The sequence below is a fragment of the Artemia sp. Qi Xiang Cuo genome, chromosome 11 (genome assembly GCF_049724085.1).
Source record: "Artemia sp. Qi Xiang Cuo chromosome 11, ASM4972408v1, whole genome shotgun sequence".
Classification (NCBI taxonomy): Eukaryota; Metazoa; Arthropoda; class Branchiopoda; order Anostraca; family Artemiidae; genus Artemia; species Artemia sp. Qi Xiang Cuo.
In genome coordinates this window covers 7,289,687-7,315,392 of record NC_142804.1, presented here as the reverse complement: position 1 = coordinate 7,315,392, position 25,706 = coordinate 7,289,687, and the positions used below count along the sequence as shown (strand labels likewise).

Sequence of the window (25,706 nt, the reverse complement as noted above, 5' to 3'; positions counted from 1 at the left end):
CATAGCTAGTTGAAACTGTGCATAAATATCTTAATTTTTAGCCTAATTGTGTAGGTACTAAAGGAACATTGAACATTTTTCTGATTTTGTGTGTTTTCGAACGAAAATAGCTTGTCTTTAGTAAACTTATCCATAGGTAGTTGAAACTCTGCATAAATATCTTCATTTAGAATAATTGTGTAGGTAATAAAGGAACATTGAACATTTTTTATTATTTTGTTTGTGTTTTTGCATGAAAATAGCTTGTCTTTAGAAAACTTAGCCATAGCTAGTTGAAACTTTGCATAAATATCTTCATTTTTAGCCTAAATGCGTAGGTACTAAAGGAATATTGAACATTTTTTTCTGATTTTTTGTGTTTTCACAAGAAAATAGCTTGTCTTGATCAACGTAAGCCATAGATAGTTGAACCTCTGAATAAATATATAAATATTATAATAATTTATTAGGTACACAATGTACAATTATAATTTTTCTGATTATGTTTGTGTTTTTGCATGAAAAAAGCTTGTCTTTATCAAACTTAGTCATAGCTAGCTGAAACTCTGCATAAATATCTTCATTTTTAGCCTAATTGCGTAGGTACTAAAGGAATATTGAAAATTTTTTCTGATTTTGTTTGTGTTTTCGCAAGAAAATAGCTTGTCTTTAGCAAACTTAGCCATAGATAGTTGAAACTGAGCATAAATATCTTCATTTTTAGCCTAATTGTGTAGGTACTAAAGGAACATTGAACATTTTTTCTGATTTTGTTTGTGTTTTTGCAAGAAAATAGCTTGTCTTTAGCAAACTTAGTCATAGCGAGTTGAAACTGTGCATAAATATCTTCATTTTTAGCCTAAATGCGTAGGTACTAGAGGACCATTGAACATTTTTCTGATTTTGTGTACCGAAAAAACTTAGAATTGAACTTTAAATTTCTTTATGTTTTTGTGAAATTAAGAACTGAAATGGGAGATTCTGTGTTCTCTGGTTAAATTAGAATTGAATTGTGTTCTTTGGTAAAATTCTGAAGAGAACTTCAACTTTTTTAACTTCTATGAAAAATTTGGAGCAGTATTTTGTATTTCTTCATATCTTTGAGAAAAATCTGAAGTGGAAGATTTTTATATTTATTTTGGGAAAATAGAAATGATCAAAAACTTATTTCATTTTCATTGAGAAAATTCAGAATTGAAGTTGAACTTTTCTTCTCCCGGGAAAATATTTAGAACAGAACTTTAAATTTTTTGATCTCTTTGAGAAAGGTCGGAATTGAATTTAAGAAAATTTAGAATTAAAGTGAAACTTTTTATCTTCATGGAAAATAATCACAATAATAGGATAACTTTTCCTATCTTTTACGTAAAAATTTAGAAGTGAACTTAAATTTTTTATGTCTTGGTGAACTTAAAACTGACGCGGAAGATTTTCGTTTTTTCTTGAGAAATTAGATTTTTTTTGTGTTTATTGTTAAAACTCAGAAGAGAACTTGAACTTTTTTAAATTCTATGAAAAATTTGGATCAGTATTTTAAATTTTTTTATCTGTTTGAGAAAAATCTGAACTGAAGTGTAAAATTTTTATATTATTTTGGGAAAATAGAATTGATCAAGCACTTATTTCATTTTCATTGAGAAAATTTAGAATCGAAGTTGAACTTTTCTTCCCCTGTGAAAATATTTGGAACGTAACTTTAAATTTTTTCATCTCTTTGAGAAAAATCTTAACTGAAGTGGAATTTTTGATATTATTATTTTGTGTGAACAGAAATGAACAATAACTTATTTCTTTTTCATTGAGTAAATTCCGCAGAGAACTTGAACTTTCCTTGACATCGTTGAGAAAATTTAAAATTGAACTAGAAATGTTTATTTTCCGGAAAAATATTCACAGGTATGGTATTACTTTTTCTATCTTCCAGCAAAAAATTTAAGAATTGTACTTTAAATTTCTTTATGTCATTGTGAAATATAGAACTGAAGTGGAAGATTTTTATTTTCTCTGGTGAAATTAGAATTGAATTGTGTTCTCTGGTAAAATTCAGAAGAGAACTTGAATTTTTTTTTCACTTCATTGAGAAAATTTTAAATTGAACTAGAACTTTTTATCTTCCGGGAAAATATTCACAAGTATGGTATTACTTTTTCTTGTTTCCACCGAAAAATTTAGAATTGAACTTTAAATTTCTTTATGTCTTTGTGAAATAAAGAACTAAAGTGAAAGATTTTGATTTTCTCTGGTGAAATTAGAATTGAATTGTATTCTTTGGTAAAATTCAGAAGAGAACTTGAATTTTTCTTCGCTTCGTTGAGAAAATTTAAAATTGAACTAGAAATTTTTATTTTCCGGGAAAATATTCACAGGTATTCTATTACTTTATCTTTCTGCCATTAAAAAATTTAGAGATGAACTCACAATTTCTTTATTTATTTTTGAAATGTAGAACGAAAATTTAAGATTTTTGTTTTGTCTGGAGACATTAAAATTGAATTGTGTTTGCTGGTAAAATTCAGAAGAGAACTTGAACTTTTCTATCTTCTATGTAAAATTTGGAATAGTATTTTAAATTTTTCATCTCTTTGAGAAAAATCCGAACTGAAGTGGAAAATTTTTATATTATTTTGGGAAAATAGAATTGATCAATAACTTATTACATTTTCAATGAGAAAATTCAGAATCGAAGTTGAACTTTTCTTCTTCCGAGAAAATATATTGAACAGAACTAAATTTTTTCATCTCTTTCTGAGAAGTTGGAACTGAATTTAAGAAAATTTAGAATTGAACTGAAAATTTTTATCTTCTTGGAAAATAATCACCAACATTGTATAACATTTCCTATCTTCTACGGAAAAATTTATAACAGAACTTTAAATTTTTTATGTCTTGGTGAACTTAAAACTGAAGTGGAAGCTTTTTATTTTCTCTGGAGAAATTAGAATTGAATTGTGTTTGTTGGTAAAATTCAGAAGAGAACTTGAACTTTTCTATCTTTTATGTAAAATTTGGAATAGTATTTTAAATTTTTCATCTCTTTGAGAAAAATCTGAACTGAAGTGGAAAATTTTTATATTATTTTGGGAAAATAGAATTGATCAATAACTTATTTCATTTTCAATGAGAAAATTCAGAATCGAACGAAAAATTAGAATTGAACTTTAAATTTCTTTATGTCTTTGTGAAATAAAGAACTGAAGTGGAAGATTTTTGTTTTCTCTGGAGAAATTAGAATTGAAGTGTGTTCTTTGGTAAAGTTCAGAAGAGAACTTGAACTTCTTCACTTCGTTGGGAAAATTTTAAATTGAACTAGAACTTTTTATCTTCCAGGAAAATATTCACAAGTATGGTATTACTTTTTCTATCTTCCACCGAAAAATTAGAATTGAACTTTAAATTTCTTCATCTCTTTGAGAAAAATCTGAATTGAAGTGGAAAATTTTATATTATTTTGGGAAAATAGAATTGATCAATAACTTATTTCATTTTCATTGAGAAAATTCAGAATCGAAGTTGAACTTTTTTATCTTCTGTGCAAAATTTGGAATAGAACTTTAAATTTGCCTCTTTGAGAAAGGTTGGAATTGAATTTAAGAAAATTTCGAATTTAAGTGAAATTTTGTATCTTCATAGAAATTAATAACAATCATAGTATAACTTTTCCTATCTTCTACGGAAAATTTTAGAAGTGGAATTTAAATTTTTTATGTCTTGAGACTTTTCTTGTTCCGTGAAAATATTTGGAATAGAACTTTAAATTTAACTCTTTGAGAAAGGTTGGAATTGAACTTAAGAAAGTTTAGAATTGAAGTGAAACTTTTTATCTTCATTGAAAATAATAACTATCATAGTATAACTTTTACTATCTTCTACGGAAAAATTTAGAAGTGAACTTTAAATTTTTTATGTCTAGGTGAACTGAGCAGTGAAGAGTAAGCTTCTTATTTTCTCTGGTGAAATTAGAATTGAATTGTGTTCTTTGGTAAAATTCAGATTAGAACTTGATCTTTTCTATCTTAGGAAAAATTTGGAACAATATTTTAAATTTTTTCATCTCTTTGAGAAAAATCTGAATTGAAGTGGAAAATTTTATATTATTTTGGGAAAATAGAATTGATCAATAACTTATTTCATTTTCATTGAGAAAATTTAGAATCGAAATTGAACTTTTCTTCTTTTGGGGAAATATTTGGAACAGAACTGAACATTTTTTCATCACTTTGAGAAAAATCGTCGGTTATGTTTAATTTGTCCTTTCATTTTGTGAAAATGGAAATGTTCCATTAGCTTATTTACTTTCCAATGGGAAATTTCGGAAACAAAGTTAGTCTGGTTGCAATTCGGGGAAATAGGAGGTATGAACATTTTAATTTTTCATATGTTTGAGAAAGGTCAGAACTGAATTTAAGAAAATTTAGAATTAAAGTGAAATTTTTTATCTTCATAGAAAATAATCACAATCATAGTATAACTTTTCCTATCTTCTACGGAAAAATTTAGAAGTAAACTTTAAATTTTTTATGTCTTGTGACTTTTCATGTTCCGTGAAAATATTTGGAATAGAACTTTTAATTTGACTCTTTGAGAAAGGTCGTAATTGAATTTAAGAAAATTTATAATTACAGGTAAACTTTTTATCTTCATGGAAAATAATCACTATCATAGTATAACTTTTCCTATCTTCTACGGAAAAATTTAGAAGTGAACTTTAAATTTTTCATGTCTTGGTGAACTTAAAAGTGAAGAGTAAGCTTTTTATTTTCTCTGGTGAAATTAGAATTGAATTGCGTTCTTTGGTAAATTCAGATTAGAACTTGATCTTTTCTATCTTCTAAGAAAAATTTGGAACAATATTTTAAATTTTTTCATCTCTTTGAAAAAAATCTGAATTGAAGTGGAAAATTTTATATTATTTTGGGAAAATAGAATTGATCAATAACATATTTCATTTTCATTGAGAAAATTCAGAATCGAAGTTGAACTTTTCTTCTTCCGGGTGCGGCGCATCCTGCGGCGCTTTCCTGCGGTGCCTCCCTGTGGCGCATTCCCTGCGGCACTTTTCTGACCTCGTGAAGCATCCAGAGTGGCGCATCCCCCTGCGGCGCATCCCCTGCGGCGCTTTCCTGACCCGCGGCGCCTCCCCTGCGGCGCATCCCCATGCGGCGCATTCCTGCCCCGCGGCGCTTCTCAGGCCCGGGGGACCTTTGAGGACCGGGGGAGGGCCTCTGGGGTCCGGGGGCCCTTTGAGGACCGGGGGAGGGCCTCTGGGGTCCGGGGTGCCCTTTGGGGGTCCGGGGGCCCTTTGAGGACCCGGGGGAGGGCCTCTGGGGTCCGGGGTGCCCTTTGGGGGTCCGGGGGCCCTTTGAGGACCAGGGGGGCCTTTGAGGGTCTGAGGAGAGCGTTTGGGGTCCGGGGGACATTTGGGGGTCTGGGGGGCCCTTGAGGACCAGGGAAGGGCCTTTGCGGGTCTGGGTGGGCCTTTGGAGGCGCCGGTGGCCCTTTGGGAGCTTGGGGGCCCTTTGAGGACCGGGGGCTTCCTTTGGGGTTGGGGTAGGAGGATTGGAACCCTTTGGGGTTGGGTTAGAGGACCTCAAAACACTGTTCAAATGAAACTTGTGTATTATAACGACCACAGAGTTTCACCCTCAAATTCTCTTCTAAAATCTCTTCAAAAATCATCTTTTAAAATGTCTCTAACTATTTCGCCGAAATAGTTCCATAACCTGTCTAAAACGGTTTCGCCCAAATAATCCCTAAACGTAAATTCAGCGTATTCCTTTGTTATTGTCATCTCTGCACTAATGCATTTCAAATTAATAAGAAACCTTTTCGCGCGCTAAAATAATTCATCGCTAAGATGTTTCTTGGAGAATTGTTTCCATGGCCTTTGGCTATTAATATCTTTTGGAGTTCGACCAGTAGAACTGTTCCCGAGGCAATGACATTAATGACTTGGATCTATTCCTGGAGAATCGTTTCTAGGCGAAAATTTTTAAAGTCTGACAGATGATGTCATTGGTTGATTGATCTGTCAAGAAAGGAGAATTAATTTGATGTTTCTAAGGGGAATTATTGATTCACGATAGGTGAATTGAGGTTGACAGCACAGGTGTTCCAAGGTCGATGTTGTTGTTGTTGTAAGTGCACGCTCTCAGCGAATGTCAAGGTCGATGTTGTTGTTGTTGACACACTTTGATTACGCAATCAAGTTCTCGGAAATCCATTTCCCAATCGATTACGCAATCAAGTTCTCGGAAATCCACTTCCCCTTCGATTACGCGATCAAGTTCTCGGAAATTCACTTCCCGATCGATTACGCAATCAAGTTCTCGGAAATTCACTTCCCCCTCGAGTCCCAGATCAATAACATTGTTCCCGTTAGAATTCAATGCGCATGTGCAACCTTCATTCCGGAGTTATTACACATATAAACATCAAATAAATAGACCTTGGAAAAAGAGGTCATTGACCCCATTACGTAATCATTCTCCCTAGGGACTCTATGCCCATATTTGGAGCCCTGTCAGTATTCTATGCCCATATAAGGAGCCCTGTCCGCGCTGGCACCCCCTCCTCTACTTCCGGCGCCCCCTTCATAGCAATGTCCCTTCCCCAATGAAAACTTCCTTCATGGAAAGATCCTTCCATATAGCCCCCGACCCTCTCAATCCCCCACCTACCAGAAAAAATCTCCTCTGAAAAAGTCTGTATACTTCCCAATAACCAATACTATATGTTAACATTGAGTAAAGTTCATAACTTTCAGCCCTCTCCCTGGGGACTTTGGGGGATCAAGTCATCCTAAAAGACATTTTTATCATATTTTCGACCATGCTGAACAAAATGGCTATCTCAAAATTTTGATCGGGCGACTTTGGGAAAAAAATGAGCGTGGGAGGGGGCCTAGTTGCCCTCCATTTTTTTTGGTCACTTAAAAAGGGTACTAGAACTTTTAATTTCCGTTCCAATGAGCCCGCCCACGATTTTCTAGGACCACTGGGTCGATACGCTGACCCCTGGGGAAAAAGAAAAAAAAGAACAAACAAATCGACGCATCCGTGATCTTTCTTCTGGCAAAAAATGGAAAATTCCACATTTTTGTAGATAGGAGCTTGAAAACTCTACAGTTGGGTTTTCTGATACGCTGAATATGATGGTGTGATTTTCATTAAGGTTCTATATTTTTTAGGGGTCTTTCCCCCTTTTTTCGAAAATCAGCCAAATTTTCTCAGGCACGTAACTTTTGATGGGTAAGCTTAAACTTAATGAAACTTATATATTTGAAATCAGAATTAAAATCTGATTCTTTTGATGTATCTATTGGTATCAAAATCCTGTTTTTTAGAGTTTCGGTTACCATTGAGCCGGGTCGCTCCTTACTTACAGTTCGTTACCGCGAACTGTTTGATTAAATCTCGAAGAATAACAGTAATTATGACGTTACATTATGAAATGGAGCAGGGATAGAGTTAAATAAAAATCTCTGTCTAGACAGAAACTTTGAGATTGCTATTTTGTTGATTATCCTTGTATGGTATACCAGACAAATACCTTAAAGTGATTAGTGCTATGTGCGAGAATGACACTGCTGTGGTTAAGGCAGGAAATGAGGTTTGTAGCTGGTTTTGCATTAAATAAGGAGTTAAGCAGGGTTGTATTCTTTCCCCCTTTATATGGATTATTTTGATGGACTTCGTCTTAAGGAGCGCAGGAAAGGCAATGGGAGACCACGGAATCAAATGAGGACGAAAAGTCTCCTGGACTTAGATTATGCTGACGATTTAAGAATCCTAGATGAAAGAGTGAGCAAAATAAATGGACTTTTAGAGGTTTTGCGAGTTCAGGGAGCTAGAATAGGTTTGAAAATTAATGTTAAGAAGACTAAGTCACTAAGGCTAGGAATAAGTAAGATGAAAAGGTGACGTTGGGGAATGAAAACATTGATCAGGTGGGTAGCTTCAATTACCTTGGTAGTATTATTAGTAAAGATGGTGGGAGCAGTGAAGATGTTGAAAGTAGAATAGCCAAGGCTCAGGGTGTTTTTTCACAGTTAAAAGAAAGTTTGGAAGAATAGGAAGACAAGTCTGCAAACCAATACTAGAATATTAGAAGCTACAGTGATGACAGTGGTCAAATATGGCTCTGAAGCATGGGCGCTCCGAAAAGCGGATGCAGATTTGCTAGATGTTTTCCAGAGAAGCTGTTTAAGGATTGTTCTGGGTACCCGTCTGACTGACCGTTTTTCAAACTATTGGCTGTACGAAAAATGTGGTTCAATACCGCTCTCTAGGGCTATAATAAAAGAAAGGTTGAGGTGGCTAGGGCACGTTATGCAGATGAAGAATGACAGATTGCCGAAGGTTGTTCTTTACGGCCAACCGTCTAGGGTTAAACGGAAATCAGGTCGTCCTCGTCTAAGGTGGGAGGACGTCATTAAGAAAGATTAAATAAAAACAAGTTTTTTTAACTGAAAGTAAGGAACGACGTTAAAACTTACAACGAACAGAAATTATTCCGTATATGAAAGAGGCTGTTCCCTCCTCAACGCCTCGCTCTTTACGCTAAAGTTTTGGCCGGCCAACTGTCTAGGGTTAAACGAAAAGCATGGTCGTCCTCGTCTGGGGTGGGAGGACGTCATTAAGAAAGATTTAAAGGAAATGGAAACTTCGTGGGAGGGTGTAAAAAGGGAGGCTTTGAATAGATTGGGATGGAGGAGGAGCTTGCGCAGCTGTGTTGGTCTCAGGCGGTTTGGTGCTGTGGTGAGTCGTTAGTAGTAGTAGTAGTAGTAGTAGTAGTAGTAGTAATAGTAGTAGTATTAGTAGTGGTAGTAGTAGTAGTAGTAGTAGTAGTAGTAGTAGTAGTAGTAGTAGTCAAATGGATCAAAAGATATTATTTGAATTTTGACCAAGGTCCTGGGGATCATTTGCTAAGAAATGATTTCCAGAGTTTCTAAAGAGCATTCTGTGGTAACGAAATACGTATCTAAGTAAATCGAAAGAGACTTTGCCTACTTATTTTTTTTAGATTATTTACAGTTAATTAGACTGATAAATCAAAAGATGCTGTCAGGCTGTCAAAATAGACCATGCGTAGTTTCACAGGGATAGCCTGAGATTTTAATTTGAAACTTAATGGTAAGAAACGGTGGTGAAGGGGACGGTGAATTATAACTCGAAGTAAGGGACCAAGCTAATTTAAAATCGCTACTTGTCTCTAGGACATCAAAATACCTATTGTCAATATATCAAGAACAGAAATTGACCTTTGAAATTGGAAATTAAAAGAATAGATAGGTACTAATGAGTAATGAGTAGTTATGGAAAGTTACAAATTCTGTGAGCTACAACAATAAAGTATTACAAAATCTATGAGTCCTGAGCATATTGCAACACGATGGAATAAAATACGAACAAATTGATAATAAGACTCCAATTCCATATGTCTACATTTCTTAGACCAACTGCATTGTAGATAACCATTTTCATAGAATTATATATATAGTTGGATTTCCCATAGCCATGGACGTGTGACAAATGCATCTGGCTCTCCCATTAAATAGCTATGCAAGGTATTTTCTTTTACCTTATTCAGATTTTATTATATAGAATATTTACAGATACCGCAGACGGTGGGACCCCAAAACGAATAGAAATTGTATGATTCAATTAGTAGCCTACAAAAAATTTCCTCTCCCAGTCACTCCCTCTGCTGCCTCCATCCTCAAATGCTTTTTTTATCCTTGTCTTCAACACCTTTTTTTTTTTTTAATATCAATGACTTAGCAATATTTGCAAAAGACCAGGAAACATCCTTTCAATAATCTATTCACCTCTCATTTCTTCAATCTGATAAAAGTAATTAAAATTTGACTCTTCCCCAAGAGTCGGTAAAGCCCTTCCCTTTATTGATCTTTTTTCCATGGTCTATTCATTTTTGACTCTTTCGAAATTTCCTTCTAAAAACTTTAATTTTTTTAAATCTATTCTACAATTACCTACAAACGTAGAACCATACCTTAGACATTGCCTTTTGAGTAAAAATGCTAATATTTTAATGTTCCTTCTTCACCTGGAATTTTAGTCCTTCTATTAAAATTACTCTCACATTATTTTTCAGTTAATGTTCTTTCATCCTTTTTTTAGAATAAATTGCAGTCCGGCGTAACAAAAGAAAACTACTAGGCTACTGTTGTTATTAAGAATACCAAAAGCCAATAATACTTATATAAGAAATTAAAATATAGAAAAAATCTAGCACATGAAATGTATATCTCTACAATTTAATTTTGTTTTTAGACTCTTTTAATTTTGATTTATTGCAATTTTTTGGATTTTACTAAAGTAACTAATACAGTAAGTGACAATCATCCAGGAACATTCCTACGGCTCTTGATTAACGAAATTGATTAATTTAAATGATTTGGTGCTCTTTAAGCACTTGCTGTTTAAACACATTCCTGTTTTAAAGCAATATTTCCCGAATAATCTATTTTATTCACCTTATTTGATGAAATACCTCGGTTTATGGGCTATGATTTGTGACTCCGCAACGCAATGGCGAACCCAATTTGTGTTTTCCCTACGGTGAACTTTTTACAGTAACAACTATCCGAAGACTAAGGTTAAAATAGCCACAAAATTTTGTTGAAAGAGGCTATCAAGCAGTCGATTGATGTTTCAAATATGCGCTACATGTTGATGTACTTGCTAAGAGAAGAGGAACACACCCGGCTGTAACATTTATAAACGACTTTTTCGAGCTTCAAAAGGGTCTCATGGAGCGTGGAGAGCAATTGCCAGTACTTGCATTTATCGATTCCCCAAATGTCTGGGCTATTCCTAATGAATAAAACACTATAAAAGCTTCACGTCTCAATGAATGGCTCTGAATTTTAAACTTTCATGTGGAAAAATAGAAAACTTCTTGTAATACCCAGAGTCCAGTCGTCTTGCCATCAATGCCACCTTGTCGTCGCAAGTGTACTGGTAGTTACAGTATCCCTTAGAAAACCTATCCGGAGGAGAGCTTGAAGTGTGCCAACTGTGGGGGAAGCCATCACTGCAGCAGCCTGTTGTGAGTCGAACTTAAAATCACCTATCTGTTCAATGTTATACGAGAAGGAGCATTCGAACAAAACTTTGACATAATGGGACTGTATTGTTCAGCCTTATAGTGTCTGTATTTTAGCTGAATATAGCCAGGACCCAAGAATAATTAGGTATTCCTCAAAGCTTGATCACTGCCCATGATGTTGTTTGTATTAGCAAACACCTTTTTTGTGTAGACAATGAATCGACTGCTAAAACTGTCATTAGATCTCATGTCTTATTGGAACCTACTAAAATTACGTTAAGTCAACTTTCAAGAAGTTTAAGAATTAAAATACTTAAAAAGCGTGATAGCAGTTAGATTGAATCCAGAGTTTGCTGTCAAAGCTATATTTCACGTGTATATACCAACTAATTACCAAATTGGGGATTATATAAGCTACTTTACCTTGTGCATCCCTGTCTATAAGATTAGGGCCACAAATAAGTCATTGCTAATTTGTGGGGATTTTAACACTAATCTTAAAGAGTACGTGGCGCCATTTTCGTAAATTTACCATTTTCATAAATTTTAGTACTGTCTTTCCATCATGGTGTTTCTACGCTGCCAAAATCGAAACCATTTTCGTGTGTTCAATATTTGGGTTCTTATTTTAATTGGGCTTTGTCATCACTGAAATGCCAGAATTAAAAGACGTCGTTGTTGAGGTTTCTAATGGTATTCCGTATTATGACCTATAATGATTAAAATACCAATGGTTTACTAAGCAACGATAGAATTAGATTGATTTGCCCTTTTACCAAGGCAGTTTACATCTTCTGCTGTCCAAGATTAGGGTCCCATTCCACCTCTTATCATCGAAACCAAAAAGTGAATAGTCTAGATTTGGATTGTTTTCCAACTGAAAGTGTCCATTCGGTAAAAGATACTGCTTCGGCATCTATGCCTTTAATTAGAGTGCAAAATTGCAGCAAAAAAAAAGATTGATATGCAACATGATAAGCAATGCCCTAAGTTCTGGTTTGGAATTTGGTCGTTCTAAGACGTGGTATTTGATATCCATAAATCAAATGAAACAAAATGTAAGAAAACCAATTTGTGAGCAAAACCAAAGTCATGTTTTAAGTTTGTCAAGAGATATTCGGCAAAGTCCCAGTTGCTTTGGAGACAAGTTTCTAAAATTTACTTCAGACTCATCATCACAGACTATTAATATTGACGTTTTTTCATGATAGGACATATTTTTCTTCCATTTTTCAGATGATCCTCTCCCGTTAAAGTCAATATTCCATGAAATCCTCACAAGCCATTTTTCAGCATTATATCACCCTTGAAATTAATTTGTTCTTACAGAGTCAGCCATTGAGTTTCAAACCCATTGAAGACTTGCAGTGGCTATATCAAGTACACATAACTGCAAAAGTACATATCGCTGATGTTCTCGTTACTTTTTTGCAATTTTCCACCTGAGCGTTCATTCAGCCTCCTGAAGCTGATCAAAAGAGACATCTAAAATATTTTTGAAAATATCACCCTAGTTTCACTTATTCGGGTCATTTACTGGATGCAAAACGAATATAGAACTTCATCAACTGTCAGGATGGCAAAAGCTGTTGCTGGCTTCAAGACGACGGCAGACCATCGACGGTAAAGTTTGATGAAGTTCTTATTTGAAGATGAGATAACACGTGATTCAACTTCTTTTTTTTACATATTCTTCCTAGTGTAAAAGTTGCTATATTTTATCAAAATCAGAAATAACAATTTGATATTGCGCAGTGCTTTTTAGATAAATTCTGCGGAAATCTGAGGCAAAATTTCCTTTTATCTCTAAGAGAAAATGGGGAGAAACCCGACTTTAACACAAGGAATTCTAGGCGGTAATGGTATGACAATAAGGAGAATCGAAATTGACAAATGGAGGCACTGATCGCAATATCCCTTCAAATGAGCCCTGAAGCATAACGTTGAGCTATATACCGTTTCAGTGCCACACTGATGGCGACGGAGAAAAAAGAGACAGTTCAGGGCTTCTAATGCGAAACAGTGACTTTCATTGTTGCTCGAGATGGGGGATATTGAGTTTTCTAGATTACTTTTCGGCCATTGAGATTCCAATAATGTGGATTTTGTTTTGATCTGGCACCATTTTTGAGGAGTTTTGGTTATTTTGAAATTTTCTCTAGTTTGTTTTCCCGAAAATACTTTTACCGTCAACATAATTGGAATCATAGTTACTATTCCCGAACCGCCTTCAAATGATAAATCTTCCTCACTTAACAGTTTTTTAAACATGTTTTTGAATTTTTGGTCACTATAGGCTAGCAGTCATTTTTTACTAGGCTGCCGTTGATGCTTCAACTAAGGTGTCCTTTCCCAGAAAAGTTTTTGCTTCAAATAGTCGATGGGGCGAATGATGAGCTGAATAAATAAAAACTATACCTTTGCTCCACCATCTAGGGTTAATTCATTGAAATCAATCCAGTCAATAGTATCAACGAAGTCAACGAGCTTAACAACATCTTTTTCAAAGTAACTGTAGTTACAACGACTGGATCCAAAGCACAAAATAAAGCAAAATGTCAAAAACAAATCCATGATAACTTAATCACTGTGTTTGATCTCAAACATTTATTGCTTTTGACTTTAACCAGACTGAGACAATTTACAACTTCAAAATGTTTTTCTAGAAATCAAACATTGCATGGTAGTGCTGGCGTTGCTGAATACAGATAACCTATTCCCGTGTTGTGTCTTTATTGAGTTCCAAAGGTCCCGATATCAAGCCTCCTGTTGAGACAGTACTAAATGTTAAATATGAATAATTAAAAAAATATGCTCCAAAAAATGTTTTAAATAAAATTAAAAGGCGTATTAAAATCTAAAGTGAGCCAAAAAAAAACAACGAAAACAAATATTAAAACAAACGTTAAAATTTGAACGAACATTTGAAAAAGATGGATTTAAGCCCCCTCTCCCTTGTTCTGACTACCTGAGCTTAGCCCCCGTCAAGAATTCCACTAGAATCCCTGACCCCATCTGTGATATAAAAAAGGAAAGTGTAAAAACGGTACTTAAAACGGTGTTAAAATTGAAAGGAATTTTCGAGCCTTTAAAGCACAAAAGAGGAGTCTGATTTCACGTATTTACATTGCTTTCTGCATTTTTTAGGTTTTACTTGATTTATTTGATTAATTACTTTTTATTTGTGGTTTTGAGTATTCATGCAAGCTTACTTTTTTGTTTTAATTTTCACTTATTGCATTAATTTAATTTTGCTTGTCTTTGGTTTTAATTTTAATCCTAACCTGCCTTGAAAAAAATTCTCTCCTAAAAGTTTCATTTTTATTGACTCGTAGTTTTATCCTGTATCAACTGCAAAATTGTTGTTAAAATTTTTTCAATCTTAACACTTTAAGAACACAATTTTCAAGTCTAGTTCAAATTTTAACCCAAGTTCAAATATACAGCTGAAATATTTATTGAGCCGTAATTAAGTACAATAGCATTTAAATAGTCGTTTTACTTGAGAATTGGAGACAGATGGGGAGGGCATTATACATCTCCTCCAAGGTGTCAGTCTGACAAAATCCTAAGAATCACTTCCAAAACATCTTGAAGTTTTAAGAAATATCCTGATTTAGGGTTTAAATATCCCTTGTTTTCCTTGCACAAAAGGTTATGACCCATTGTGTACGGCTTTGAACATAAAAGTTTATTATTCTACCTTGTTATCGGAACAATATCTAATATTCTCTAAGAAATGGTAACATGCTATCGTTGCCTCAGAAAAGAGGCATTTGTCACATTTGTATTGTCTTTCTTATTTCGTCATTTTCTCCTTCCATTTTTTCTGGAAGGGGCAATTGTTGAAATTTTGGAATGGAGTCATTTCAATACAAATTGAAAGTTCTAATTCCCTAATCAAGGGTCTGACGTGATTTTAGGGCAATCAGATCCCCTTCCGTTTCCCCTTTTGCCACACGTTTCCAGCCCCACTGTTGGGTCAGAGACCTCTATTATTAATCAGATAAACAATAGGGGTTCATTAGTTCTTTGAAAATTCCCTCTAAGCTAATTCTTTACTTTTTCCATTGATAACTTTTTACATCTGTAAAATTTGCCAAATACTATTATTCCCTCTGCTTGCTAGACGGGTGTTTTAAACACTAATACAATAGTGATAGGGAGGTAGACTGGCCTGTGTTGCCACTACGAATTTCCAAAACCTATGAAAAAAATGCCCCAAACCCAATGGCGCTCCTGCTACATTTAGTCCGGTCTTTCAAACAGTTCGTGGTAACGAACTGTAAGTAAGGATTGACGCAGCTCACTGGCAACTGAAACTGTCAAAAACAAAATTTTGATATCAATAGATATATAAAAGGAACTTGCTTATTATACTTACTATAACAATTTATATACTTCAAGTTTAGCATTAGGCTACCCATCAAAATTACAAGTCTCAGAAAATTTAACTGTTTTTTGAAAGGGGGGGGGGGTTAAAAGCTCTAAAAGTAAAAATCTTAATGAAAATCACACCACCAAAACAATGGCATCAGATAACCCTACTGTAGAGGTTTCAAGATCCTTTCTAAAAAAAAAAAAAAAAAAAAAATAGAATTTCGTATTATTTCGCAAAAGGAAGATCACGGATGCGTGGTTATTAGTTTTTTTTTCAGGGATGATCGAATTTCCAGGGAAAATTTTAACTAAGGGTATCTGATGGAATTCTTATTCGAATTTTTTTATTTGTCTTACTTTTTTTTTACCCACTATTTTATTTCCGAATTATCGGGAATAAAATAAAACGGAATTATATGGGGAAATTTTCAGCAGGTTTGGATTTCTCGGGAAACATTTCCACGGGAAGAGGATTTTCGCAAAGATCAGAAAAATGTATAGAAATTAAAAATCTTTTTCAATGAAAGTATGCCAAGGAGAATTTTTCAGACTGAATCCTATGCAGAAGATTTTACGAGAGGGTGGGAATTTTCAGAGAGAATGGAATTGCCTGGAGTGAATCATAAGAGGTGGTATTTTACCTGGGAGTAGTTTTTCACAAATGATTTTTCATGGGAGGGTAGAGAATTTTTTACGGAGGATGAGCCAAATTTATCGGTAAATGATCAAAAATGATGAAAAATGAAAAATGATCAAAAATTAAATAAACATAAGATAAGTTTTTCAAACAAAAGCGAAGGAGCAACAGTAAAACTAAAAAAAACAGAAATGATTCCATATATAAAGGAGCTGCCCTCCTCCTCAATACCTTGCTCTTTACGCTAAATTTTGATTGTTTGTCCTATTTTTTTTAAGAACGACTCCTGAAACACAAGGGCCGTTTAATTAAAATAGAAAGCCTTTTTCAGAGTGCTAAAAACTTTAACATAATGATCAAAGTTTTTAAGGAGGGGGTAACCCTTTCATTTGTCTAATAGTTTCTATTCGTTTTGAGTCTGACTGTTGCTTCTTATTTTCAGTTGAAAAAACTTGCTGTTTTTATTTGATCATTAACAGAATTTAGAATATGGGCCAATGAAGACCAGTCATTTTTGACCAACCCATCAACATACAACTGTTCTTCATTATTCCGAAATCTGGCACACAGAATCTTTCAATGAAGATTCTCTGAACTTTTGGTACTCTGAAGTAGCAATACTAGGACGTCATTTGTTACTAGAGTGGGTGCGATAAGGTCCGAACAGTGCATTAATGGAACATCCAATTTGCTGGACTGCAAAATGGAACATCCACTTTGCTGGACTGTATGGAAGAAGTGATGAAAGTGATACAAAAATATCAACCCTCTTTGCTCATTTACTCTACGATGAAAAAAAAGTAACTTAAAAGTACATACCATCATCGTTTGAACTTTGTGACTCACAGTTGATCCGTAGTAAACATAACAAAGTTTAAACAGTCGCAGGTATTATTTAGTTACTATCAGTTACTAAATAAAAAGGTAAATGCTCCCTTTCCCAAAATAAAATCCTATATGCAAACAATGGGCAAATTCCTTGCTCTACTGGCTGTGTGGGTACATCATCCCCAGAGGCATAGCATTTGGACCTTTGTTGAATGTTGAACAAAATTTCTATCTCCAAATTTTATTCGGATATGTTTGAGGAGAGGGGAGTAAAAACGAGACATAGCTGGAGGCTGGGTTGCCCTCCAATCTCTTGTGACTTATAATAAAGACACTAAAACTTTCAATTTCTAACCGAATGAGCCCCTTCCAAAGTTTCTATGCCAATTTCATTCATATAAATTGGTTCAGTGAAAATTTGATTAAATAAACGAATATTACATAGGCCTACAGTCTACTCCACTCATTACTTAGGCAGAACAATTTCGCCACCAGGACTATGGAAAATCTCATCATAAGTGTGACCAAAATATCAGCCCCTACGTTTCTACCTCCCGTCCTCATCCAAGATGGGGTAAAGATGCAAAACACCAACAAAAATATAAACCAGAGAAAGTGAAATCTACAGAATTTAACTTTTAGTAGAACATTAGGTCATATAAGGACCCTTTCTGGCCTATCGGAACTTTTTGGAAAAAGAAATTAAAATCATCAGAAAGAATCATCTGAGGTATCATGTTTTTTTTGTCAAAGCTAGTAACTTAAACCAAATTTCGGCAAGTGATACCAATTAGGTTTTTGTTTGTGTGTGTGTGTCATTTGCTATGAACAGAATGTCGTGAATACTTTGAGTCAGGCTAAGTGTAACGTAAATAAATTTCCTTAAGGTGTTTTTCATACCCCAGAAGCCTTTCATTGGTATCCTCAAGGTGAAATGTATTCCTGGATTCCTCCGTATATGCCAGTTGCTTCACACAACAATTTTTGCATATCCTTTTTGTGCAAAATAGCTGAAATGTCTCAGTAGTATAAATCATGAGTCAATATAACCCCTCCTTCATCCCAGGATACCTAAAGTTCATAAATTAATCAGTGTAGACACACATATTTTGGTAAAAAAAAGGCATATGTTTGGTCTCAGCTCTCTGATTGGGTTGGAACTCTTCAATATTGTTATCATATCGGCGTTTGTTTAATATTGTATTTGTGCGCAAAAGGGATGGGGAAGAAATTGAAAGGTATATAATCATATGCACAAAATCATCCTTTACTTATCTTTAACAGACAAGTAAAGGGCAATTCCGAGGCTAAAACCAACAAAACCAAATAACGATTATAACATAACACAAAATAAATTACACTAAATGAGCAAACGAAACCAAAAACGAAGAAAAATAAATATGTACTCTGGCAAAAGAAATACTCAAACAAAAGGAAAATAAATTATCATAAAACCTGAAACAGACCGCATTGAATTTCACATTTGGTTAAAACCTCTTTTGGACGGGAATTGTCAAACAAGTTTGATTTAGGGGCTTTTCCTCTACTAAACACTACCGATCACAACATGGATTGATTCAAAAATTTGTAATTAATGTTCTAAATATTTGTTTACCGTGTTAAGCTATTAGTGATTACCATGGTATTAGTAATAGTAACTAGGGCTTCATTTTGAAACACAATTTATTAACTTGTAGTTGAAAGAAAAAATAGTGAGGAAATCGTTATACCATAAAAAAAGCTGAAGTAAAAAGTGACTCGAAAAATCTTTATTGGCTTCCAGAAATCCGAAAAAAATTCATGGTTGGAGTTAATGAGCCCCCCTCCCCTGCAGTTGTCATCCTAGCTTATTTGTTTTTAAATAAAAAAATAGTTTGGTTTATGTCTCCTTTTGAATAAAATACAATTTCTACAAAATTCTAATTCCTTAACATTCACAAATTTTCTATTTATTGCTCTTTGAAAGTAAATGTCAGTTCATATTATACCCCCCCCCCCCAATGTCTGGAAGTGGTGTCAATTCACAACAATACAAGGTGGCAAAAAATGTACTTTTTGATGTGTAGGGGGAAACATTTACCGTATTGCAGAATTTTTAATGAAACTACAAAAATACTTTCTTCCATTGAAAACATATCCCTCCCCCTCCCCGAAAAAATAAATTCTGACAGGGCAAACAATCTGGAAGGACAATCCCCTCTCCAATTTATGTCATTGATGCCTGGATATACCCTTTTTTACAATTAACTAATTTTGACAGTTTCCACTGTATTTTTCTAATTAATTCATTTGTCACTAACAGCCAGTGGTGTAGAAAGGGGGGGGGCAAAGGAGACAGCTATCCCCTGGTAAAGCTTCTGAGGGCACCAAAATAAAGTTTTTCTTTTTATTTCTTTGATGTTACTTATATTTTGGTAGGCCTAATGATGGTGAGCCAGGGGGCACAAAACGAACCCAAGCATTATGTCATGGGAGTAGTAAACAGTTAAACTGGTAAAGATTCAGAAAATAAAAGAACAAAGTCGAGAAAATTAATGCAGCAATAATTTTATTAGTATAGTGTTTGAAGCCAAGAGGTCACAAACTTTCTGTCACCCAAATAACAATACATTGACCATCTTATAATCTAATGTTTAAAAATAACTTCTAACAATGTTTACCTATGTTTTGTAATTAATTAAAAAAAAAAATTCCGAAAAATAGGTTTTTAAAAAACAAGTAAAGGCCATTTTAAACTTAAGATCAGCAGATACAAATACCTGTTAAAATTCTAACTCAAACGACCAGAAATTACTATTAAAGAATAAATGAAATCCAAAACGAACATAAATTAAATAAAAAATCATAGGAAAAAACATACAATAAGTAATAATATAAATGAACAAATAGATCTTAAAGTGAGCAATGTTTAGATTGAATATGAAGATGAAGCTTAAAACAAAAAAAAAATATTTTGCTATTGAAGTATAGATGAAACTTAAAACGAAAAGAATTTAAATAGACTATTAAGGCGAACATAAATACAATAGATATTAATGTAAATGAATAAATAAATCTTGAAACGAGTGAAACTTAAATTGAACATGCAAATCCAGCTGGAAACGAACAAAATCACTACAAACAAGAGTTTGAGTATCGCCTCCTTCTCTCACTGTATAAGTGTAAAACCTACTGCTTCATTGGCGCTTTACTGAAAACCAATTTTATTAAAAAAATTTCTTTGTACTTAATCGTTCTAGTTATTCATGTACAGTGAGCCAAAATCAAAGCTGCATTAATTCAAAACGATCGGAAATTAGATTTAAAAAAAAACAATTTTTTTAACTGAAAGTAAGGAGCAACATTAAAACTTAAAACGAACAGAAATTATTCCGTATATGAAAGGAGTTGTCCCCTCCTCACCGTCTCGCTCTTTACGATAAAGCTTGACTCTGTCTCACAACTTTATTTTTTTAAACAACAAAAAACTTTAGCTTAAAGAGCGAGGCGTGGAGGGGACAGGCCTCCATTGGACCAATATGGTAGAGTGGTGAAAGTTTTTTCTCTCAATTGCCGGAACAACTGAATCAAGGGGGACAGGCTCCCTGTTTCCTTGTTTTATCTTTTCTTAATCGTCTATCTATTATATTTTCAATAAGGTTTCTTGGGTAACCATTGCAGAAAAGAATATATTTGATAAAATTTAATTCAGAATTTACGTAATTAAGTGAACATATTTTTAAAACTCTGTCGACTAAAGAGATTATTACCCCTCTTTTAACAGAAGGAGGGTGATTTGACGAGAAGTGAAGATATCGATCATCATAGGTCGGCTTCCTGTATATAGAAAATTCAAGGCTAGGAGTATTTTTTATAATCAAAACATCCAGGAAAGGCAGCTTTCTTAGATCTTCTAGCTCCATTGTGAATTGGATATTCGAATCAAAAGAGTTTAAATGTACCAAAAAATCCTCAAGAGAGTCCTGTCCGTGTTCCCAAACAGAAAGGATATCATCAACGAAACGAAACCAGAGGCAGTGTTTTAAGTGGAAACTATTCAAAGCAGATTGTTCTATGAAATCCATGTAAAAACTTGCCGAAAAAGGAGATAAAACAGTACCCATGGATAGGCCCATGGTTTGAAGGAAAAATTTATCTCGGAATTTAAAATACGAAGAAAACTTGTTGCAAAGACGAACAAGCGTCATTATTGTGTCAATATCCAAAGTTTTGTAATCCGACCAAGCAGAATTTTCCTCCAATTTTCTTTGTAAGGCCTGCTCACATTTATGGACATCGCATGGATTGTACATAGAAACTGCATCGAAACTAGATAAGATAGTTTTCTCGGTTGTATTTTGAAATTTTTACTTCTCAACAAGATCTAGGGAATTTTTTATGTAAGATTTCTGTGTGCTTAAAAGAGGCTTAAAAATAGTGGCCAAGAACTTTCCTACACCTGTAGCTGGAGAACTATAACATGCTAGAATAGGACGTAATGAAATATCTTTCTTATGGATTTTAGGCAGACCATAAAACTTTGGGGCTGAAAATCCTTTGGGGTAGAATTTTTTGTACGTTTAAGGGGTAATTAGTCTACTGTCTTTTAAAGTTCCTAATTCTTTTCTCAACTGCTGTGTGTATTTGTCTGTGGGATCACTTTTTGCTTCTTTGTAAGTATTTTTTTCCATTAAAAGGGCATTTGCTTTCATTTCATAATGTTCAGAATTCATAATTACTGCTGTGTTACCTTTGTCTGCTCTTGTAATTACTGTGTTTTTATCTTTTTTTTAAGTTCCAGAGGATTTTAGTTTCTTTTTTTGACTGAGTTGAAAGCGACAAAGATGGCCTGTAGTCGAGAATATTCTTTACAATTTCCCCTCTGAGTAGGTCTGGATTTTTAACCTCCCCATGAGAGCTAAAGATAGCAGACTCCACGCCCGTAATAATTTCTGAAGTATTTACGGTTGTTTGAGCCATTGCAAATTTTGGTCCTTTTGAAAGAATACTTAGTTCCTTGGATGTAAATACCTTAGAGGATAAATTTTCCAAAGGAGGACCAGGACAAAATCTAGGAAGGAAAATCCGTTTTTGTTGAAACAGTTGAAATTTCAGTTTTGAGAATTTCTCTGACAAGCGAGTTTTTACTAAATGGAAAACGTGTTGGAAAGACCTTTGTGAGATATCTAAAATTTGGTGAAAATCTTGAACAGATAAAGTCTGATATAATAAAAGATTTGATATTAAATATTTTATTACTAAGGACGTATCTTTTGAGTCTATGGTCTTTTAAAATATAGGTTTGAAAATTTGTTCACTTAATCACGTAAATTATGAATTAAATTATATCAAAGATATTCTTTTCTGCAATGGTTACCCAATAAAACTTATTGAAAATATCATAGATAGACGATTAAAAAAGATAAAACAAGAAAACAGGGAGCCCACCCTCCTTGATTCAGTTGTTCCGGCAATTGAGAAAAAAACTTTCACCACTCTACTACCATACATTTCGAAACTTAGTGATAAACTTGGAAAAATTTTAAATAAACACAATCTCTCTGTTTCTTTCAAAAGTGAACAAAAAGTTGAAATTTTTTTCAACTCAGGAAAAGATAAAACTGACCATGTACTCGGTAGTGGTTTTTACAGAGTCCCGTGCTCATGCGGGAAATTTTACATTGGTAGGACCCATCAACAACTTGGTGAACGTTTGCATGAACACAAAATTTCAATAGATAAGTCCCTGAGATTGAAAAATTAAAATGACAACTTTGATTCCGCCTTGGCTCAGTATATTTTCAAAAATCCGACCCATCTTGTTCTTTTTGAGGAGGCAACCTTAATATCTACTGTAAATGGCCTAACGAAGTCTTTTAAAGAGGTAATTGAGATAAAAAAAATATAAACAGAAATGTGGCTATAAATAGAGACACCAGGAGATTAAGTCCAATTTATAACAATTTAATACTAAAAGACTCAATTGATATCTGCACTTAGTCCAATTTAAGAGAACATATTTGCATACCTAATGAAAACCGAATTTGCAGACAAGCAAAAAGTCTCGCGAGGCAAAACATTCTTGCTCAATCTCTTTGATATATATTGTGTTTCATTCGTTTCGTGTCTGTTCGTATCGTGTAGAGTAAACTCCAAAAGATTAGATTTCTGTTGTGTTTTTTCTTTTCTTCTTTTTTGTTAAGCACTGAGGACGATTTGCCGGAAGTCCTTGTCGAAATATTTCCTTGTTTTTCGTCTTCATGTTTTTGCCACTGGCTGACAAAATCCTCGTTTTCTCACCCGTTTTTTTCATTTATTATTTCCTTTCCTCTCTTAGCTTCATACGTCATGTATAGCCAGTGTGGTTTTAGATAGTATTTACGTCAAGCTTACGGGGAGCATTGGACCAATATTGTTTTAAATTTTTTAAATTCTGTTAAAAAACATGCAAATCTTATTTGTCAGTTTAATTTAATTTAATTTTATTTAATTTTTTAGAAACTTGCAAAAGACATCGAATTCTTCCACCTTCTTTACGGTTCAAAGATCATATAACGAAAACTCCTGGGTCAAATCAATCCTTCAGAGCCTGGGGTAGGCGTTTTAAGTTATGCCTGGGGGTATATATAGCTGTTATGGAAGGGGTGCTTGTATAAACTTTGAAGAGGGCTTATCTGATTGGAAATTGAAAGTTCTAGTTTAATTTTTAAGAGTCAAAAGAGATCAGAGGGTAACTGCCCCCCACTCCCCTTTTCCCCCAAATGCATCTGACAAAAATTTGGAGATAGCGATTTTGTTAAAAAAAAGTTCAAAAGTCAGATAAAAAACACTCCGGTGTAAACACAACCCGCCGGGTCCTGGGAATAGCCGTTGCAAGTTATGCCCTGGGGGCAAATATGATTCTTATGGAAGGGATACTCCTATAAACTTCAGAGAGGGCTCATTTGATTAGAATTTGAAAGCTCTAGTTCACTTTTAAAGAGTCAAAAAATATTGTAGGGCAACTAGCCCCCCCCCTCTTCAAGCCCTTTTTTCCTTAAACCCCGGGGCCCAAGGGCAGGCGTTGAAAGATATGCCCTGGGAGAATATACGGTTCTTATGGAAGAGAAGAACGTACAAATTTCAGAGAGGGTTCATTTGATCGGAAATTGAAAGTTCTAGTCCAGTTTTTGAGAGTTAGAAGAAATTGGAGGGACACTAGCCCCCCCCTCCACGCCTCTTTTCTCCAAATGTATCCGATAACAGTTTTGAGTCTGATAACAAAAACTCGGTTGTCAACAAAACCCCCCAGGGCCCGGGGGCAGGCGTTGTAAGCTATGCCCTGGGGGCATATATGGTCCATCTTAAAGAGATGCTCGTATAAACTTCAGAGAGGGCTCATTTGATTGGAAATTGAAATTTTGAATTTAATTTTTAAGAGTCAAAGGAGATCCGAGTGCAACTACCCCCCCCCCCCCCACACGCCCTCTTTCCAAATCCATCTGATGAAAATTTTGAGATAGCCATTTTCTTATAAATAGTTCAAAGGTCAGATAAGAAAAACTCCTCCTTTGATCCGAACTCCCAGGGCCCGGGGGCAAGCATTGCAAGTAATGCTCTGGGGGCATATATGGTTCTTATGGAAGTGATGCTCGTATAAACTTCAGAAGAGGGCTCATTTGATTATAAATTGAAAGTTTTTGTTCACTATTTAAGAGTCAAAAGAGATCGGAGGGCAACTAGTCTCCCCTCTCCACGCCCTATTTTGCTCAAACCCAACCGATAAGAGCTTTCAGAGAACCATTTTTTTCAAAATTGTTTAAGGATCATATGAAGAAAATTCCTGGGTCGACACAATCCTTCAGGGCCCGGGTTAGGCGTTGTAAGTTATGCCTGGAGAGCATATATAGCTATTATAGAAGGGATACTCGCATAAACTTCAGAGAGGACTCATTTGGTTGGAAATTGATAGTTTTAGTTCAGTTTTTAAGAGTCAAAAGAGATCAGAAGGCAACTATCCCCCTCCACGCCCCTTTTACCCCAAATGCATCCCTTAAAAATTTTGAAATAGCCATTTTGTTAAAAATAATTCAAAGTTCAGATAAAAAAAAACTCCGGTGTCGACGCAACCTCCCAAGGCCGGGGGGCAGGTGTTGCAGGCTATACCCTTGGGGCAAATATGGTTCTTATGGAAGTGAGGCTCATATAAACTTCAGAGAAGGCTCATTTGAATGAAAATTGAAAGTTCTAGTTCAATTCTTCGAGTTAAAAGAGATCGGAGGGCCCCTAGCCCCCCCCCCTCCGCCACGCCCATTTTTAAAAACCCATCCGATGAAAAATTTGAGATAGCCAATTTTTTAAATAGTTCAAAGGTCAGATGCCAAAACTCTGGTGTTGAAACAAACCCCCAGGGCCCGAGGGACAGGCATTGTAAGTTATATCCTGGGGACATATATGGCTCTTGGTAAATTTTTACCAAATCATATTATTGACTTATGAATAAAGTGAATACACCACTCGAAGCCTTTTTTTATGCTCTTTCCAAATATAATAATCATTTTTGTCGGATATGAATTTTACCCCAACCCCTATATATACCAATTCAGGGTATATATTTGCCCATTAGGGGGGGGGGGGCAAATTTTATTTCTGATGTAAATGGGAGGTAAGTTTAAAATTTGCCCCCCCCCCTAATATGCAAATATATACCCTGAATTGGTATCATAGGTTTGGGGGCAAAATTTATTTCCGACAAAAATGATTATTATATTTGGAAAGAGCATAAAAAAAGGCATCGAGTGGTATATTCACTTTACTCGTAAGTCAATAATATGATTTGGCAAAAATTTACGGC

The 25,706-nt window shown here is 34.7% G+C and overlaps 1 long non-coding RNA gene across 1 annotated transcript in view; it reads right to left on the bottom strand.

Annotated features, from left to right (window-relative positions):
• LOC148946587 (uncharacterized) overlaps window positions 1-13,703 on the bottom strand; it is a 14,943-nt gene extending 1,240 nt beyond the window's left edge. Inside the window, exon 1 of the long non-coding RNA XR_016142465.1 lies at window positions 13,468-13,703. This is a non-coding gene — a long non-coding RNA (uncharacterized LOC148946587). The remainder of the gene's footprint in view (window positions 1-13,467) is intronic.
• Between the last annotated feature and the right edge of the window lie 12,003 nt (window positions 13,704-25,706).